This window comes from Salvia splendens, chromosome 4 (assembly GCF_004379255.2).
Source record: "Salvia splendens isolate huo1 chromosome 4, SspV2, whole genome shotgun sequence".
NCBI classification, from domain to species: Eukaryota; Viridiplantae; Streptophyta; class Magnoliopsida; order Lamiales; family Lamiaceae; genus Salvia; species Salvia splendens.
Window position 1 is genome coordinate 23,908,950 of NC_056035.1, and position 20,892 is coordinate 23,929,841.

At 35.5% G+C, this 20,892-nt stretch overlaps 1 long non-coding RNA gene across 1 annotated transcript; it reads left to right on the forward strand.

Moving 5' to 3' along the window:
* Window positions 1-1,723: 1,723 nt before the first annotated feature.
* On the forward strand, window positions 1,724-2,499 carry LOC121799674. The gene is made up of 2 exons (XR_006050352.1): window positions 1,724-2,068; window positions 2,149-2,499. It is a non-coding gene; the product is annotated as an uncharacterized LOC121799674 (long non-coding RNA).
* Window positions 2,500-20,892: the final 18,393 nt, after the last annotated feature.

Consider the following 20,892-nt stretch of genomic DNA (forward strand, 5'->3'; position numbering starts at 1 on the left):
TTACATTGCACCAACTAGATTCATATACTCAAGCAATCAAATAATTCATAATAATTGAGAAATAATGTATAAAAATAGATAAATAATGTACAAAGACAATCAAATAATGCACAAAGGAATATGACATTTACCTATTCACCCATGTACACAAGCAGTCACATAATACCCAATACTTGATAAATAATGTAAACTATTAGCTAAATAATGTACAGATTCAATAAAATAATGCACACAAGAATATTGCATTCAGTCATTCACCCAAGTACACAAGCAGTCAAATAATATTTAATACTTGATAAATAATGTAAACTTCTAGCTACATAATGTACAGATTTAATCAAAAAATGCACACAGGAATAATGCATTCACCTATTCACTCATGTACACAAGCAATCACATAATGCTCAATACTTGTGTCACGCCCGCAATTTCTAAGGATAGAAAACACGGTTGATCGCGACTACGGGAGGATTAAAGAAGTGGGGAAGAAAGAGGAAAACAACACAACTCAACCATAGCTCGAAACAAATGGGAATATCTCGAATAAAATCAGAGTATCTCCACAATCAACAACTCAAAAATGAATATTATCTCAGTGATATAAGAACTCAAAAGAATGACAACTACTCAGCAGAAGCATTTGAGAGAAGGAATATGCCACATGTGAAGACATGACACATTCTACACACTTAAATTTCTTCAACGGTCACGCTCAACCTGCACATTTTTTTAAAAGAAATGCAGGGCTGAGTACTTGATGCACTCAGTGGACTTATGCCGAAAACATTTTATAAAAAGTATTTATCATGCCGCCATTGAGTGACCTTGGGGTTTTAACTTTAGAAATCGCCCAAGACACTAAAATCATTTCCATCGTAAAACTCGTGACTGCGCAGTCATTTTCCCATAGATGTCTACCATATCTGATCCATTGATGACAAGGAACGTGGCCACATTCCAAGTCACTAGACCGGCCAACCCAAAAGACGGCTCACGATCTCCATAGGTGTACACTAGCCTGAATAGGGACTCACTCCCTAGATAGACCCGAATTCGATTATCCATTAATGGCAAAAGCCACATCAGATAGATTCCATAGATGAAACAAAACACGGCATGACAAATATTCTTATTATTTTCACATAAAAATATACTTAGGGAATTGCCCTTATTTAAAAAGAAAGCCCACCTCAAGTTCCTAATCCGAAATTATTTCCTTTCCCTTGATATCACGTCTCGCTTGCAAGGAATCACCTTTAGCATTTAAATAACACATAGATCAACACAATGAATCAAATAAATAAATAAGATGCATGCACCCTAATTAAAACCATTTATCTCGTTTCTCGGTTTTCGATTATTCGGCGGCCACCCAAAGTTCCTCCGTTGGCTCCTCGTATTTCCACCACGATGTCGGAATAAATTCCAAAAATTATACAAGCCCATAACTAAATTATCACAACTATTTCCCTTCGCAATTACATTTATTTCGTACTTTGAATTATTCCGAGAATTAAATAAATAATTCCCCACGATTAAATTATCGGCCCAAGGATTTAATTTATTTGGCCCAAGACTTAATTAAAATCCCAGCCCATTACAAAAATACAGCACACTCCCAAGACCAAATCAGGTATTGACCCAAAAGGAAGATAATAAGTGTGCTCCCATTGTAAAATCACATGTACTCTCCTCCTTCCATTTTAAATCAAACACTCAAAACTTAAAGGAATAAAACAATTAAAAAAAGAAATCAATTACTCTCAATTTTCAGAAAAACTGTCGGCTCCCTTTCTTTAAAACTCACTTTTTCTTTCTCATCTCTAACTCAAACCTCACGTCCCTCTCTCCCTCCGCCATTCTCCTACAAATTCTCAAAACAGCAAAACTGGTCTCCCTAGTTCCAAAATCGGCACCGCCTCACACCCCTCCGTCGCCGAGCAGCCCCCTGCCGCTGTCACGGCCTCTCCATCGCCTCTGGTTCTAACGCTACACCGCCGCCGCTGCGATCTTTTTCCAGTCAGTTGTTGTCCGCCACCGTCAGCCGCCCCTTAGCGCTACACCACAGGTTCGTCCCTCTCCCTTCATCCCCAGTTCTAAACTTTTATTTCAAAATTCTAATTGTTCGATTCAACTATTTTTGGGCAGTCCCGGAATTATTTTTTTTAATATTGGAATTGAAAAGGAATCAAAAGGGAAACTTCTATCGGTATTAAAGATCGAAGCTTTAGGAGGAGGGCATTATTCAACAAATTGCAGAAATTCAATTGGTGGACTACCGTGAATGTATATGCCATGGAAGATTTCATAAATAACAGAGGATATACCTTCAATTGGATAGGAATTTGCAATTGCAGGAACGATTTTCGCTGTGCTTCTCTTCTTAGGTTTGGAATTAATGGAGAAGATTGTGGGATTTTAATCTCAGCCCCACGATTTTGTCATCCGACGGTTAGATTGGTGCCACGTGTCATTTAATAATGCAGATTTTCAGTTGAATAATGCACACTGACTAATAATGCACCATTATAGTGTAATAATGCAGATTTTCAGTTGAATAATGCACACCGACTAATAATGCACCATTATAGTATAATAATACAGATCATCTGGACCGTTGATGAATGAGATCTAACGGCCCATATTAAAAAAAAATAAAAGATCTAAGGGATGAATAGGAGAATAACGCTCCCTTATATATATATAGGAAAAACTTATAGATATTGATGGATTTGGTGGTTGGAGAGATTTTAGGGAGTGGAGATATGGGGAAATCGTTTGGTGATAGGGTTTGGAGAAATATCTTTAACCAAATAGTTGACTACAAATTTGGAATAAATAATTAATTTTTTTCTCTTTTTTTACGGGGTATTACAACTTGACAAATAATGTAAATTACTAGTTAAATAATGTACAGATTCAATAAAATAATGCACACAGAAATATTGCATTCGCCCATGTACACTAGCAGTCAAATAATACCTATTAATTGATAAATAATGAATACTAATAGTTAAATAATGTATAGATTCAATCAAATAATGTGCATAGTAATATTGCATTCACCCAATCACCCGTATGCACAATTAGTCAAATAATGGATAATACTTGACGAATAATGTGTAAACAGTGACTAATAATGTACCCAATCAATCAAGTAATGAACAACAGAAAATTACATTCACTTACCCCCATTTACAAAAAAACCGTCGACGAATGCACCAAGGAATACTAAATGATGTACATCAACACCAGGAATTCTACATGCAAATGAAATAGATCCCTCACCTTCAGCCGGCGTTGGTTGAGATCTTGAAGGTCGGACTCTCTTCATCATAATGTATCTGCTAGACAAAACAAATATCAAAATCCGCTAAGATTTCGTCGACAAAATCTGCAACTAAAGCATGCTAAACCAGAAAATAATTTCACACCCAATAATAGTCAGAACCCTAACAAAAAAGGAAAACGAATTTATGATTTCAGCAAATCGAGACCAAGGTGAGTTTGAAAACAGAGACTTTTTTGGGGATAAATTATTGAATCGACGAGAAGGTGGGGTGGTAGGCGGCGGATATTGCCGATTCATGGTGTGTATTACAGAAAAATTAACCTTTTTGAAACCCTACCTTTTCGTCGCCTTCAACAAGATGGTCACGTACTACGAGAATAATGTTTGGATGGCAAACCTTCCAAAAATCGCGGTCTCTCTGTAGATTTCCGGTTGCTTCAGGTGGCGGCTAGGGTTTAGAGAGTGGTGGGAATGTGGGGGGACAATTTGCAGGGAGACAATTTGCAGTGATGAATTGAGGGAGTAGATGGAAGGTGATAGCAAAATCTCTTTTAAATTTCGCACATTCCATTTTTGGGCGGTTTTGGTACTGTACATTTACTAATTTACCCATATAATGCACAAAAGGGCCCTAATAATGCAAGGACGGGATCATTAGTAAGCTTCTCATCCGGATCATCCATCCCTCAAATCTAACTGTTCCAATGAAGAAGGAACTTAAATCTAAGGGAGGAAAAGGAGATTAACACTACCCTATATATATATGTATATATATATAGGGATGTATTCATTTCATTTTTGTATCTTTTGTTCTATTGTTCTTTTTATCTCAGCCCCACGATTTTGTCATCCGACGATTAGATTGATGCCACGTGTCATTTAATAATGCATATTTTCAGTTGAATAATGCACACCGACTAATAATGCACCATTATAGTGTAATAATGCAGCTTTTCAGTTCAATAATGCACACCGACTAATAAAGCAAATTTTTCGTCAAATAATGCAGATCATCACAACCATCCAATTCAAGGATCCAAGGGCTGTGATTAAAAAGAACATTGGACTGAAAAGCTGCATAGGACCTTAACACACCCCTATACATATATATATATATATATATATATATATATATATATATATATATATATAGAGTCGTGATCATATGATAACCCCTAAATATCGTAATAACCCTATAACCAAATCTGGACCACACATATTTCTAATCATGCTGTTGAGATTCAAACTTAGATTTACTTCATAAAAAAACACGGGGGTAAAACTGTCATTTCCCTCATTTAATTTCTGAATTTCGCCAAATATCACGTAAAATGATAAAATGATAGGTTTATTGCATAGAATGATAGTTTTGAGATTCAAACTTAGATTTACTTCATAAAAAAAGCACGGGAGTAAAACTGTCATTTCCCTCATTTAATTTCTGAATTTCGCCAAATATCACGTAAAATGATAAAATGATAAAATGATATGTTTATTGCATAGAATGATAGTTTTGCCGGATAGAATGATACTATGACTTGATAAAATGATACTTTTGACTTACTGATAAAATGATAGGTTTGTTGCATAGAATGATAGTTTTGCCGGATAGAATGATACTCTGAGTTGATAAAATGATACTTTTGACTGACTGATAAAATGATAAAATGATAAATTTATTGCATAGAATTATAGTTTTGCTAGATAGAATGATACTCTGAGTTGATAAAATGATACTTTTGACTGACTGATAAAATGATAAAATGATATATGTTAGGTTTATTGAATAGAATGATAGTTTTTCCGGATAGAATGATACTCTGAGTTGATAAAATGATACTTTTAGCTTATAAATGTTAGGTTTACTGCATAAAATGATAGTTTTGCCGGATAGAATGATACTTTCAGCCGATAGAATGATAGTTTTACCGGGTAGAATGATATTTTCAGCCGATAGAATGATAGGTATTTTTGGTGTATAAAATGACATTTTTGTTTAATAAAATGATACTTTTACCTGATAAAATGATAATCTAAGCGGATAAAATGATAGTAACCTTATAAATATGATACTCTGAGTTGATAAAATGATACGTTTACTGCTTTGTAGGTTTGTATATTATGTATTGTGCCGATTATATTAGGTTATTGCATAGAATGATAGTTTTGCCGGATAGAATGATACTATGAGTTGATAAAATGATACTTTTGACTTACTAATAAAATGATAGGTTTGTTGCATAGAATGATAGTTTTGGCGGATAGAATGATACTCTGAGTTGATAAAATGATACTTTTGACTGACTGATAAAATGATAAAATGATAAATTTATTGCATAGAATTATAGTTTTGCTAGATAGAATGATACTCTGAGTTGATAAAATGATACTTTTAGCTTATAAATGTTAGGTTTACTGCATAAAATGATAGTTTTGCCGGATAGAATGATACTTTCAGCCGATAGAATGATAGTTTTACCGGGTAGAATGATATTTTCAGCCGATAGAATGATAGGTATTTTTGGTGTATAAAATGACATTTTTGTTTAATAAAATGATACTTTTACCTGATAAAATGATAATCTAAGCGGATAAAATGGCAGTAACCTTATAAAAATGATACTCTGAGTTGATAAAATGATACGTTTACTGCTTTGTAGGTTTGTATATTATGTATTGTGCCGATTATATTAGGTTATTGCATAGAATGATAGTTTTGCCGGATAGAATGATACTCTGAGTTGATAAAATGATACTTTTGACTGACTGATAAAATGATATATGTTAGGTTTATTTGCATAGAATGATAGTTTTGCCGGATAGAAAGATACTTTCAGCCGATAGAATGATAGTTTTGCCGGGTAGAATGATACTTTCAGCCGATAGAATAATAGGTATTTTTGGTGTATAAAATGACATTTTTGTTTAATAAAATGATACTTTTACCTGATAAAATGATAATCTAAGCGGATAAAATGACAGTTAGCTTATAAAAATGATAGCTTAGCTGAAGAAATTGCATATAAGCTGATAAAATGATACATTAACGTGACAAAATGACATAAAACTGATAAAATGATAGTTTTGCCGGATAGAATGATACTTTCAGCCGATAGAATGATAGTTTTGCCTGGTAGAATGATACTTTCAGCCGATAGAATGATAGGTATTTTTGGAGTATAAAATGACATTTTTGTTTAATATAATGATACTTTTACCTGATAAAATGATAATCTAAGCGGATAAAATGACAGTAACCTTATAAAAATGATAGTTTAGCTGAAGAAATTGCATATAAGCTGATATAATGATACTTTAACGTGACAAAATGACATAAAACTGATAAAATGATAGTTTTGCCGGATAGAATAATACTTTCAGCTGATAGAATGATAGTTTTGCCAGGTAGAATGATACTTTCAGCTGATAGAATGATAGTTTTGCCGGGTAGAATGATACTTTCAGCCGATAGAATGATAGGTATTTTTGGTGTATAAAAGGACATTTTTGTTTAATAAAATGATACTTTTACCTGATAAAATGATAATCTAAGCGGGTAAAATGGCAGTAACCTTATAAAAATGATACTCTGAGTTGATAAAATGATACGTTTACTGCTTTGTGATAAAATGATAGGTTTATTTCATAGAATGATAGTTTTGCCGGATAGAATGATACTCTGAGTTGATAAAATGATACTTTTGACTGACTGATAAAATGATAAAATGATATATGTTAGGTTTATTGCATAGAATGATAGTTTTGCCGGATAGAATGATACTCTGAGTTGATAAAATGATACTTTTGACTGACTGATAAAATTATAAAATGAGCGAAATTCAGAAATTAAATGAGCGAAATTTGGATACGTAAATTTTATCATGAGCGAAATGACATATTTACCCCCGCGCTTTTTTTTATGAAGTAAATCTAAGTTTGAATCTAGACCACGTGATTTTAAAAATGTGTGGTCCAGATTTAGTTATAGGGTTATTACGGAAATTGGGGTTATCATTATAATGCACCCCTATATATATATATATATATATATAGTATATATATAGGGATGTATTTATTTCTTTTTTGTATCTTTTGTTCTATTGTTCTTTTTAATCTTAGCCCCACGATTTTATCATCCGACGGTTAGATTGATGCCACGTGTCATTTAATAATGCAGATTTTCAGTTGAATAATGCACACCGACTAATAATGCATCATTATAGTGTAATAATGCAGATTTTCAGTTGAATAATGTACATCGCCTAATAATGCACCATTATAGTGTAATAATGCAGATCATCACAACCATCCAATTCAAGGATCTAAGGGTTGTGATCTGATTGAAGCTTGGACTGAAAAGCTGCGAAGGAACTTAACACACCCATATATATATATATATATAGGGTTGTATTATATACCAAACTAGTTTAAAACACTAAACGCCAAGCACATCAGTATATAATAACGTGGAGTTCATTACAACTTTGTTTGTAGATTATTATAGGGAATTCTGAGATTTAAAAATAATGACTACATCATGCATAGTTTAGAAATCTGAAGTTCATTATAAGTTTGTTATTAGTTCATTATAATGAACTCAAGGTTATCATATAATGATGTTGTTTGGCGTTTAAGGTTTAGGAGTGGTTTAGTATTGATCACAGTCCTATATATATATATATATAGAGAGAGAGAGAGAGAGGTGTGATCAAATACAAACTCCTATCTATAATACAAACTACAAACTTTAATCCTACACACTCCTTGTAAGTAATCAACGGTTAGCAATGTGATTCATATGTCAATAACAACGCCTAATACAAATTATGTCACTGGGGGAGAATGTCAACGCCTAATACAAATTCTGTCACTGGGGGAATGTCAATGTCAACGCCTAATACAAATTCTGTCACTGGGTGGAATGTCAACAATGTCAACGCCTAAAGTTTGTATAGTTTGTATTATAGAGGGTTTGTAATCTAACGGTTAGATTAGTTTCACATGTCAGTTAATATTGCAGATTTTCATTCTAATAATGTACACCGACTAATAATGTAACATTATAGTCTAATAATGTAGCGCGGATATTTTGATCACAACCATCCAATTGTGATCTGTTTGAAGCTTAACACTAAAGAGCTGTGAGGACCCCTAATACACCCCTATATATATATATATGTATATATATATATATGTATATATATATATATATATATATATATATATGCGCGTTAAAATGACAACACCTCTTAAAGTAACACCATACCACCATTCCTAGTCAATCATTTGTACACATGGACGAATAATTAGCTGCCATGTGGCAATCATAAAAAATGTTCAAGGGTAAATTTTCTCGGCCAGCAATATCCAATACATTATACAACAATTTTTCTCGGCCAGCAATATCCAATACGCTAGACAACAATCTATAGACACAAATCTATAGATTGTTGTCTAGCGTTTATACTATTGTTGTATAGCATTTATAATATTGCTGGATACGTGGTGTCACAGTGTCACTGTAAGAGGTGTTGTCATTTTAACACAAACCTATATATATATATATATAGGGATGTGTTAGGCCACCCGCAACGTGTCACGCGGGTGGCCCGTAATCTGTCACGCGGGAGGCCCATAATCCGTCACGCGTGATGCGTTGCAGCGCCCCGTCTCGTCCCCAGCCCGCCGAGCGTTCCATTCCGCCGAGACGGATGGCGAGACGTCTCGCCACGCGCTTGTGCGACGTGGCGCGCTCCGGCGCCATGCGTGACGCCCACTCGCCGGCCCTCGAGTGGGCATCGTCACGCAGAATTAAAAAAATTAAAAATACAAAAAACGGTAATATTACCGTTAATATTACTATTTTTTTTACTCTATAAGTACTCCTAATTTATCCTCATTTCACGCACAAATACACATTTATTCTTCCCAAATCATCTGTATTTCCTCTCCAGTTTTCATCTAACCTCTCATCACAAAATGTCCGGCGACAGAAACTCTGGCGGTGGCGGCTCCGGCGGGTTCGACATCAACGCGTTCGGCGACTAGGGGGCATGTACAATGTCATGGGTGGTGGTTCCAGTTCGTTGACGTCGGGCACCCAGGGTTCGTCGACGCTGAGGGGGTACCAACCACCCCATTTTGATGTGGATGCATACGCCCATCCCTCCGCCCCGAGGTATTCGCAAGGATTATCCCAGATTCGGGAGGATTATTTCGTTGAACCCACTCCGGAAGAAGGCCGAGGCGGTGGAGGAGGCCGAGGCAGTGGAAGCTCCAGGGCGGAGGCGGACGAGGAGGAGGAGGAGGAGGATCTAGGCCGGCATCCGTATAGCCCCAAAGAAACGTTGGTGATGTACAATGCCTGGATCATCGTCTCGTACGATCCCATTATCAGGAATCAATAATCCCGGAAGTGCTTCTGGGAAAAGGTCACCGAGGCCTACCACGAGATTAAGCCGAAGGGGTCCCGCCGCCGCACATATAAGATGCTCCGCGCTCACTTTGACCGAGTCGACAGAGAGGTCAAAAATTTCAGCGCCATCTACAAGAGTGAAGCGGCTCATTACCAAAGCGGAGCCATGGGAGCCGACATTCTGAGGGCGGCTTTGCGAGTCTACTTCGACGACACCGCCAAACAATTCAAACATGTCGATGTTTGGGAGGTCGTCAAAGACGAGGAAAGGTGGGTCGGCGGTGTCCGGTCCAGCTCGCGCTTGACCTCGAAGCGCACGAAGCACACGGCAGGTGGCCAATACTCGTCTAGTGAGGGCGGTTCAGGCAGCGCCGCACAAGAGTTTGCCTCGCAGGAGGTTGAGGGCACGACAGACGATGCCGGGGGGTCCTCCCGTGGGCGCCGTCGGCCGCAAGGGAGAAATGCGGCGAAGGCGGCTAGAGGGAGGGGGGCCGAGCCGAATCAAGCCAGGCGGGCTCGGGCTCGGGGGAACCCTCGAACTCCCTAATGTCCATGTACATGACCGCCACAATGGCGGACATTTCCCGCATGAGGCCTCCCCAATACTAAGCCTATCTTGCCGGAATTGAGTTTATGGCAAGACAACTTGGTATTCCGCCTCCAAGTGGCTTCAGTGCACCTCCACCGCCTTCAGGGGATGATTCGCCGGCGGAGTAGTTTTTTTATTTTCTATAAAATTGTATTTTAAATTATGTAATTTTTATTTTTTTAGGATTTTAATTATGTGTTTTTTTTATTTTTTTGAATTTTAAGTTGTATTTTTATTTATTGATGTAATTTTATTTTATTTAATGAAGTGTGTTTTTATTAATTGAATTTGGTTGGAAATAAAAATAAAAAATGAAATTGAATGAATAGTAATTTAAGAGACGGTTAAGGGACGGATAAGAGATGGAGGGTTGCAGGTTTCGTCCCTTAGTTAAGAGATGTATTAAAAAAGTACAGTGGGGCCCATGAATAGTAATTTAAGGGACTGTTAAGAGACGGATGAGAGACAGCGTTGCAGATGGCCTTAGTGTGCTAACTAATTTACAATAATAAGTAATAACTTTCAATTCAGTATATTAAAATTATCAACACAAAGATATAATTATATCAATTCAACATGTAAATTTAAATATTAACACAAAGGCATAAATTTACCAATCTTCTTGTGTTGATAAACTTGTGTCTTTGTGTTGATATTTTTAACAGACAAAATTGATATTTAGTTATTACTTTAAAAAGTTAGTATTTGATCTCACAAACACATATATAGACTAAAGGCTCATTTTGGTCCTTAACATATTGTGATTTTTTTATTTTGGTCCAAAACATTATCTTTTCAATTATTCGGTCCCTCACAAATAAAAACTGACCACATTTGGTCCATTTTGGACGGTTCCGTTAAAATTTGACGGAAACCCTAAAATTTGACCTAAACCTCATGAGGAGGCCTTCGGCGCCGCCGATCTCGATGAAGATCAGCTCCTCTAACGAGGAATTGCGGGGTGAAGGTGGAGTTAGGGTTGGGGGTGTAGTCAGAGACATATCCGAAGCTGAGCTCGGTGACGTGCGAGGTATGGCGGGGTGTAGAAGAAGTCGCAGATGACGCCGTGGGGGGCGGAGGAGCAGAGGTCGTCGGGGAAGAGGCGGTGCCAGGGGGTGCCTGGGCTGACAGAGTTGAGGATGCGGTCGAATTACTTGCCCTTGCACGTCGCCGTCCACTCGAGGATGATTTTGGCGGAGCTTGGGGAGGGGCAGGGCGGCGGTGTGTAGGCGGCGATGACTGGCGGCTGGCCGTAGGTGAAGGAGAAATCGTGTTGGAGAAGGAGGTAGGAGCATGGTGCGGTGGTAGTGAGCTGGATTGGTTTGGTGAGGGGGGAGGAGGACCGAAGGTGATGGTACGGTGGAGCTTGACGGCGGAGATGCTGGAGGGGAGAATTTCCGTCAAAAATTTGACGGAACCGTCCAAAATGGACCAAACGTGACCCGTTTTTATTTGTGAGGGACCGAATAATTCAAAAGATAATGTTTTTGGACCAAAATCAAAAAATCGCAATATGTTAAGGACCAAAATTGACCCTTAGTCCACATATATATATATATATAGAGGTGTGTTATCAAATACTAACTTTTTACAGTTATAACTAATAACTAAATATCAATTTTGTATGTTAAAAATATCTACACAAAGACATAAATTTATCAATCTTCCTTGTGTTGATAAATTATATCTTTGTATTGATATTTAAATTTACATGTTATATTGATATAATTATATTTTTGTGTTGATAATTTTAATAGACAAAATTGAAAGTTATTAGTTATTACTGTAAATTAGTTAGCACAATAACTCAACCTATATATATAGCTGATGCAATGCTGATGAGTTTGTTAAGCAAGTTTCTTATAACATTTTCTTAGTGGAGGTAAAAACAAATGGGAAACATATACTATGGATTTGTGGACAAGAATATTGGCATAATTCAGATACTATGGATTTGTGGACAAGAATATTGGCATAATTTTGGGCAGGCCAGTTATAAGTGCTTGTCTCTCATGAATATGAATCATATGCAATAATTAAAATTGCATCACGTCAAACAACATATTTTAATATAGGTCTTGGACCTTCGAAAGTTAGTCTAAGTACAAACAAATTTAATTATATGTGCATCTTATAACTAATGGGAAGAATTTAAATTCAGTAACATATATCTTGTTGATAACATTATACTAGCAAAATTCAGTAAATTAAGTTACTAAGTAATATGATCCAAATATTGTGATATTAGACATTTTAACAGCAGAATATAAACAATTTATTTCCAAAAATGTCACATTTTCAGTCTTAATATTCGATACTATTTGTTATGTATATGATGGTATTATAGACTAACATTTCATCATGTCAAATTAACTTTGCCCTCTGCTGCCGTCACTCAAAGTCATTAGTATTAATTAAAAAAAAGTTAAAAAAAATCCAGGGAATATTTTTTAACTACAATAGCACTTACTCAATTCTGCATAAACATAATAACTCTTTAATATAATTTGAACTGGTTGGCATTGCAGTTGGGGCACTTTGAACATTTTTTAACCGTTGTAAAGTACTACTCCATCAATTATACTGAAACTTGGCACTTAATTTAAATTTAATTCAAAGTCATGCAGCATGCAAATGTTTAGTATTATATAGATAATAAAATCATCAAATGATATAATTTTCTGATATAGTTGGAAAATCGATTATTTGTGTATTTTTGCATACAATTAATGATAATATAAATGAATAATCTGTCTCAAAAAAAAATTGAATAATATGTCTCATGTGCAAGCAAGGTAGACACACTACGGTAATTGTTTATCTAAGACGACAATCTATGGAAATTATTAATAAGAATGTGTGTTGGCCATTAATTTAATTAACTACTAATGACCATAAATATATGGAGTATTTATAAACTTATAATTCATTTTAATCCATCGAAAAGCAAAACAAATTTCAAAAAGTCAATAAACGAAGCGTTGGTCTGCTAAGAGAATCATCCAAACTTATGGAGCAACACGGTCAGAAACGATTTCTAACATAAAATCAATATATAGCTCGAAAAATTTATAGTATGGTGTCTAATTTCACTTCAAACTATAAGAATATGGAAAAATATTAATGATGGCAAACAAAGTACGATTTCTACATCATGATCATAGTAGGAATTAGGAAAGGTGTGAGGGGAAACATTGAAAAATGAGTTGTACCAACTTGATATGCATCAATTTATTGAGTTTGACGCAAATAATATTCGGACCCTCCGTGAGAGGGGTCCGTTTTTACTTGCGGGACCCGAATCCGCTATTGCTTTTTTTTGCTTATTTTCACTCACACGTTTTTTACTCTTGGATGCGTCTATAATTTTTCGTCATCACAACAACAAGAAGTGTGCTTGTAAAAGAAATACACAACAACTAATGGAAAATGATAATTAATTGCTTTAGCAAAACAAGAATACAAACCAAAAGATAGGGTGCACTACTCAAAAGCAATCTAATTCTTTTTTTTTTGTCCAAAAGCAATCTAATTCTTTTTTTTTTGTCCAAAAGCAATCTAATTCCCATAAGGGTAATTTCTTTATGTTTTCACTTTTCCACAATTTACACCTTAGCTGGAGCCATTAATTCACCTTTTAGATGTGTGTGTGTGTGTGTGTGTGTGTGAGAGAGAGAGAGAGAGAGAGAGAGAGAGAGAGAGAGAGAGAGAGAGAGAGAGAGAGAGAGAGGTAACTTATTATATGCATGTTAGATGCTCTGAATCAATGTCACTTATCTGATATCTAGTTTTTTGTAAAAGGCAAAATATTAAGTATTAATTTTAATACAGAGAATAACATCTAGAATTTAAAAATTAGTCTGAAGATACACTTGTATAATTATAAATAAGCCAGCAGTTTTGCACCAAGATAAATTAGTTGTGCGCTCACACGTAGTGTCTACAAAAGGCAATTTCCGTCTTCAAAAACTATCTTTCCATATTCAATAATGGTCCAACTCAAATATATTTGGAAAAGATTATTAGTTTTAAATTATGCACGTTGATGCAAATAAAGCAGTCCCATAAAAGAGAACATTTTTGCATAGGAGCAATCAATGATTTTTAGATTTAATTATTCAATTTGATAATTGCATGAGCTTGCTTAGATGCCGGAGCAATGAGTAATAATAGACTGTTTGGGTTTCTAAGATATTTTGAAGTCAAATAAGGTTGGAATGATAAGGTTATATTTTCAAAATTAGGTATATTCTTTTAAAAAAAATTAAAAATAAATTAAAAGAGAAACAAATCAAGATACATAGAGCATATGATAGTAAAGAACTTGTAAATGTTATATCAATAAACAAAGGCATCTTTTCAACAAAAAAAAAAATATGCCAATTTCTTAGGATTCTCCAATTATGATAGTGGCTAAATTATTGGACATGAGAGATAAACCTCTAGTGTTAGTCATAGAAGTTGGTAAATACATATATTCCCTTTTGACTTATCAGGTTTAGAGATAATGAAAAAGGGTTCTACCTCCACAAACCATCCAATGTGAACGTCTTTTTCACACCAGTGTAAATTAGATATATATGAACAGTACTGTAGGTTCAACTTTTTTTTTTTGAACTAAACTTATAATTTTAGAATTTCTATCAACAACTATACCCAGAGGTGGATAAAGAAAAACTCACAAGTATCGGTACATGATTACAAAACAACTGCAATCAGTATATCAGTAACCGTGGAAATAATATTATTAAAACTTGCTCGAACATGAATAACTCCCTTATATTTTATATGCACCAATACATAATAAATTTCAATGTAAACATGATCTCATCACATCTTAAAAATATGAGTCACCATGGAAATAATATTATTAAAACTTGCTCGAACATGAATAACTTCCTTATATTTTATATGCACAAATACATAATAAATTTCAATGTAAACATGATCTCATCACATCTTAAAAATGTGAGTCACGAAATATATGGATATATTTATTTCATGTCAATACCGATTGTATATTTGAACATTGAGCTCTTAGAGCATCCTTTGGACTGGTGTTCGGATTCAGTGGCGGGCGCATGATTTTGATACCGAGGGTTCCAAATTACTATTATTTCTTTCGAAAAATATATTTCATCTTTCCATTTATTTTCGTTCGTCCACCAAAATTTGTCTCGTACTAAAAATGAAAAGTCATTTCTAATTTATATATTTCACTCTCATAATTTACCTATTACGAATTGAAACCTATGTCGTTCACTAATGGGAATATTTTTCGCAGATGAATGGACTATTAACAATTGTTGTTTTTAGTGTCAATGATGTAATAAATATCCTTAACAGAATATTATAGAGCAACCAATAAAAATAAACGATGAGAGATAAATAAGTTGAAAATGTGCAAAATATAAATTAAAGAACATTACTTTATAATCTTACATTAATAATATTTACATAATAAAAAAGTAGATAAAATAAATAAAATTACTGAGAAAATAAAAATATATAAACAAATTAATTATTGGCTAATAAATTAACTGTCGGATTCATAAAATAAATTGTTATAGGCAATAAATCATAAAATTAACTAATGTATAAGAATTTTTTTAAGAAAAGGAAACATTCATTAGATTCCTATTACGAATTGAAACCTATGTCGTTCACTAATGGAAATATTTTTCGCAGATAAATGGACTATTAACAATTGTTGTTTTTAGTGTCAATGATGTAATAAATATCCTTAACAGGATATTATAGAGCTACCAATAAAAATAAATTATGAGAGACAAATAAATTGAAAATGTGTAAAATATAAATTAAAGAACATTACTTTATAATCGTACATTAATATTATTTACATAATAAAAATATAGATAAAATAAATAAAATTACTGAGAAAATAAAAATATATAAACAAATTAATTATTGGCTAATAAATTAACTATCAGATTCATAAAATAAATTGTTATAGGCAATAACTCATAAAATTAACTAATGTATAAGAATTTTTGTTAAGAAAAGGAAACAATCATTAGATGCCTATTACGAATTGAAACCTATGCCGTTCACAAATGGAAATATTTTTCCCAGATGAATGGACTATTAATAATTGTTGTTTTTAGTGTCAATGATGTAATAAATATCCTTAACAAAATATTATAGAGCTACCCTAATGAAAGAAAGTGTAGCTATTTCGCGACTAACTTACTAAATGGTCTCAAAACTCATCGTAGAAAGTGGATAATCAAATCCAGAGAAACATTGTCTAATTGTAATAGAGAGTACAACCATTCTGAATCAGAGTACTTGGGACATAGCCTTTATTTAAAACAAAGTCTAGACTCGGGCAACGGAAGAGTACCAAGACAAATGTAATATGTATGAAGACACACTACATCAGCTATCTTCCTACTTATTTAATCTTCTGTCCCAACACATCCTCTGCATCGAACAATCAACCTACACATTAAGGAAAACAATATGCAGGGCTGAGTAATTGATATACTCAGTGGGCTCATGCCGAAAACATTTTTCTCTTTTAGTTGTCAGCCAACTTGAGTGAACACGGGGTTTTACTGAAAATAAGTCCCGGTCACTAAAACTGTGGATTCTTTCTGAAAATAGACTGCAGTCATTTAAACTTCTCAGGATATACCATATCTAATCTGTGTGAACCGGGAATGTGGCCACATTCCAAGATCACTAGACCAGCCAACGCTGGCGCTAGCTCACGGTCCCTGAGTGTACACTAGTCCGAGTAGGATTTACTGGGACCCGAATTCGATTAAACTGGTTTGGCATAGCCAAACAGATAGGCAATCATAAATCAAAACTGGGCATGACAACTCATTCAATATATTCATGCTTTTCACATAAATCAAATTTCTGAAAGAAAGAAGAGCCCACCTCGTTTACTTAAACTCTTGCAAACGGGTGCTTTCTTGTCCTGTGATTGTGCGTCGTGCGACGACGTTCCTTTACAAAAATAATATTCTTAAATTAGGCTTTAAGTAACTATTTATCTTGCATGTATGCATGCCTAAGCATGTGCTTATTATTTTACTTCTTGCCTTCTACATTTTAGTAGTCTTAAATTAAATCGGTGATTTAATTTATTCTAAATCTGGCCGACCTGTTCGGGTATAATAAATTCTCGGATTATCTTAAGTATTTTGAAATACTTTCTGTGACTAATGAAATTTTCGTCTATTCATTTACTGGGTACTATTTCAACACGGCTTAAAAATTCTTTTCTTCCGTGGCTTAGGGAATTAATTCCATTATACTTTTGAATTTATCCAAGATAATGGCTTCAACCAAATTAATGGTCCTACTAAATAATTTCTCAGGCCCAGAATATTTATTCCTCAACTGAATCAGCCCACCTTATTTTCCCTTGGCCCAATTTATTTTCTATTTACTGATGAGGCCCAACTGCAATTACTATGGGCCAGATTCAATATCAAATGGGCAATGGCCCAAATGCCCTACCATTTCTGATGGCCCACTAAAAAAATGAGCAAAGCCGAATTTTTGGAGAAAAACTCCCATCCGTCACCCTCTCCTTCTCCCTCATTAGCTTCTCATGTTTTTCCCCAAATTTTAAAATGAAAAACCATAGACCCTTCTCTCCTTCCTCCTACTCGGCGAAGACACCGACATCACGACAATTAACCGGCCTGTGGTCTGTCGCCGGCGTCACCTTTGAACCGTCGTCGGAATCAGAGGAGGAGGCGTCGCCTCCGTGTCTCTCCCTCGGCGACTATTCCGTCGTCTTCCCAAGTTGAGCGACGAGGCTCCAGAAAACTCACTCACGGTTAGTGCCTTACGGAGACCTCTCCCTTCCGCCGTCGTTGCTGTCACGCGGTAGAAATCAGGACGCCGGAAACTTGCTACGAATCGGAAATACATCAGATCGATATAAACTAGGCGAAGCGAAATGAAAACACGTAAACTAGGCATGAAATTAAATAAACACTGCTCAGATTCACGTCGAGTGCTCAATCCACTTCGGATCCAAGCCACCCGAACTCAACAACCATCAAAATCAACTCCATAACTCCGATTATTACAGATCTGCTCCGATCAACTCCGAATTCCAACAATCACAGACAATCCTACGATATCAGCAAGACAAAACCCCGATTCATCCACAAACAAACTCCATTCTCCCAGATCCAACCACAAACCTGCAATAATCCGTGAAAACAACCAACTCCAACAATTCCAACTCCAGAATTCAAGTAAACACAATCAACAAACAGAAATCAACACAATCAACATAAGCGAAAACTAAACTTGCATTAAGATAAGAGAAATATTCAGCAAAGTACGAAAATGGAAATTAAATTGTTTCTTCGCCCCACAGAAGGACGGTGTTACAACCAATCGAGAACGTGAGAAAGCTAGATGTGAACCCAAGGTGCGTCACCCTGAATCTCCCCTCAAAAAGAACCCAAGTGTATGAAAAGGGAACTAAGTTACAAGCTGTTAGCGTGGCCTCCAACCGAGAAGGTCCCTCCAGCTTGCATGCTTCTTCCTTTTATAGATGCGGACATAGCCTTCTAGAGTCTTCGTAGAAATCCCTATTCTACCCTTCAACTCCGAGGCTTCCTCCGTCAAGCAATTTTCTTCATAATGTCCACTCTTTCGCCAGTTTCCTAGGACCATGCAAGCGTCCTCTTCCTTTCCTGGATCTAGCGAAAACCTTCACACACCTGGCTTTAAACATGCATTAGACCCAGCGTTTTCATGAAATAAAATCCCTAGACCGATGCATGAAATTGGCCTTATCAAACTGCTCACACTTAAACCATGCTTGTCCTCAAGTATAAAAGACAAGAAAAGAAATAAGGCGAATTTCAATGCACGGTCCCCAAGTATGACTCTACAAAACAACAACAGACTCCTAGACCTAGACAACTAACAGACTCAAAAAAAGAAAACATCACAAAAACAACAAACATAACAGATAAACATGAACTAGTTTCAACTTTTAGGCGACCGTCCCCACAAGCTTAAGTTCAATCCGATCGTCTGCAGTCTTCAAATCCTCCCCCTTCCTTCTTCTATCTAAACGGTCTGTCAGTTCGTCAAGATACCCTTTTGACTTCCCAGCGGTTAGGTTCGCTCGATCACTCATTCCTCACCAGGGATGTTAGGATCAACACGCTCCACAGTTAAAGTTATACCACTGATGCGTTGGGTTATGAGAGTTTCCCCTTTCTATCATTTCCTTCCCCCCTTTTTTTTCCTGGGTCAGGTAATATTTTCTTCCTGCCCTTAGGTAATTAATCTTCTTTTTCCTCTTTTTATTTTCCCCCGGACTTCGTCCGGCTTATATTAATTTTCTTCCTGCCCTTAGGATCAACACGTCCGGCTAGTATTAATTTTTGAATTTAAGGAGAAATTAGTTCCCTCAATCACAAATTTACTCCATAATAACAATGCACGGGTATTATGGTCATTGCATAGCCAATTGAATTTACTCCAACGTCAGGTTAGGTTGGCAAATTGAATTCATTTGAAAAGGAACCCGCGATTCTTCTTCTCTCTTCTTCTCTTCTCTGTTCTGGAAATTAAACTGACAAATGGAGTTGAGCTCGGAAATAAAATCATGCTAATAGCTCTCCAGGTCTTCCAGTAGAAGGGGACGTAGCAGAATCTGGTGGCATGTCCGCCACACTCGCTCCGCCGCCGCATCACGAGCATATTCCAGCCACCGGCTTCTGCTGCCTCACCTTTCTCGTCTGATCAACCACAAAGCAGAAGCAAACCATTGTGTTTACGATGTTAATTTGGGGGGATATTACAATTACAATTGTTTCAATTGTGTTAGTTTTGAGTGATGATTTTAGTAGTGAAAGGATTTAATGAGTATTTATAGGAGTCGGAGGTGTATGCAGCTCGCAATCACGATTGTACGTTGACTTTTTCTAATATCCTTTTCAATGAACTTGGCGAATTAGTGTTTTAATCATTATATTGTAATATGAGAAGTGCGTGTTCGGAGGTTTGGAGATTTTCAAACGAACCTTCTTGCATTCGGAATCATATTACCATCAATCTTATAAGAGTGATGTGTTTTGTGAACAAGAGTGAAGTAAAATCATAATAAGAGTGATGTGTTTTGTGAATAACAGTGAAGTATAAACATAATAAGAGTGATGTATTTTGTGAGCAAGAGTGAAGTAAAATCATAATAAGAGTGATGTGTTTTGTGAACAAGAGTGAAGTAAAATCATAATAAGAGTGATTTGTTTTGTGAACAAGAGTGAAATAAAATCATAATAAGAGTGATTTGTATTGTGAACAAGAGTGAAGTAAAATCATAATAAGAGTGATGTGTTTTGTAAACAAGAGTGAAATAAAATCATAATAAGAGTGATGTATTTTGTGAACAAGAGTGAAGTAAAATCATAATAAGAGTGATGTGTTTTGTAAACAAGAGTGAAGTAAAATCATAATAAGAGTAATGTGTTTTGTAAACAAGAGTGAAGTAAAATCATAATAAGAGTGATGTGTTTTGTGAACAAGAGTGGAGTAAAATCATAATAAGAGTGATGTGTTTTGTGAACAATAGTGAAGTAAAAT